Here is an 823-nt window from a genome sequence, read left to right as displayed (position 1 = left end):
CTGTACTATCTGGTGTGATAGATCCTGATTACCAAGGGGAAATTGGATTGGCTTTACATAATGGAGGTAAAGAAGAATATGTCTAGAATACAGGATATTCTTTAGGAGGTTTCTTAGTACTACCATGCCCTGTGATTAAAGTCTATGGAAAACTACAGTCACCTAATTCTGATATGACTGCTAATTGCCCAAACCATTCAGGAATAAAGTTTGGGTCACCCCACCAGGAAAACTACAGTCACCCAATTCTGATATGACTGCTAATTGCCCAAACCATTCAGGAATAAAGTTTGGGTCACCCCACCAGACAAAGAACCACAACCAGCTGAGGTGCTTGCTGAGAGCAAGGGAAATACAGAATGTGTGGTGGAAGAAGGTAGTTATGAATACCAGCAATGACCATGTGACCAGCTGCAGAAATGAGGACTGTGATTGTTATATTTCTTCATTGTATATGTGCATCAAAAATTGTCAGCCAACCCTATACATGTTCTTGGGTGCACGCTCCACTTCATATACATACCTAATACTTCAGCCTGTCCACCCATCTATCCACCCATATACCCGTGTTTGCCTTCACTGACCACACTGTAGTATATGTGCAAAAGAGTTCATCTTTGTTGTCTGTAATTCCGAAGTACCTCTCTATGTCTTTCTCTTCCAAAATGCCATTATATTGATCTCTCATATTTGGTATATTGCTCTTCTCTTCACCCAAATCAATACTTATTTCTACTTATCTAATAGTGTTTTGTACCTCTGATCCCTGATAACCAGCAAAGAAAATGACCTTCCATAGATAAACGTTTCCTTGACTATTACA

The sequence above is a fragment of the Orycteropus afer genome, unplaced genomic scaffold, assembly GCF_000298275.1.
Source record: "Orycteropus afer afer isolate SDZICR_OR568_19922 unplaced genomic scaffold, OryAfe1.0 scaffold00725, whole genome shotgun sequence".
In the NCBI taxonomy this organism is placed as follows: domain Eukaryota; kingdom Metazoa; phylum Chordata; class Mammalia; order Tubulidentata; family Orycteropodidae; genus Orycteropus; species Orycteropus afer.
The sequence above is the reverse complement of the archived record's forward strand: the minus strand, read 5'-3'. Positions refer to the sequence as shown.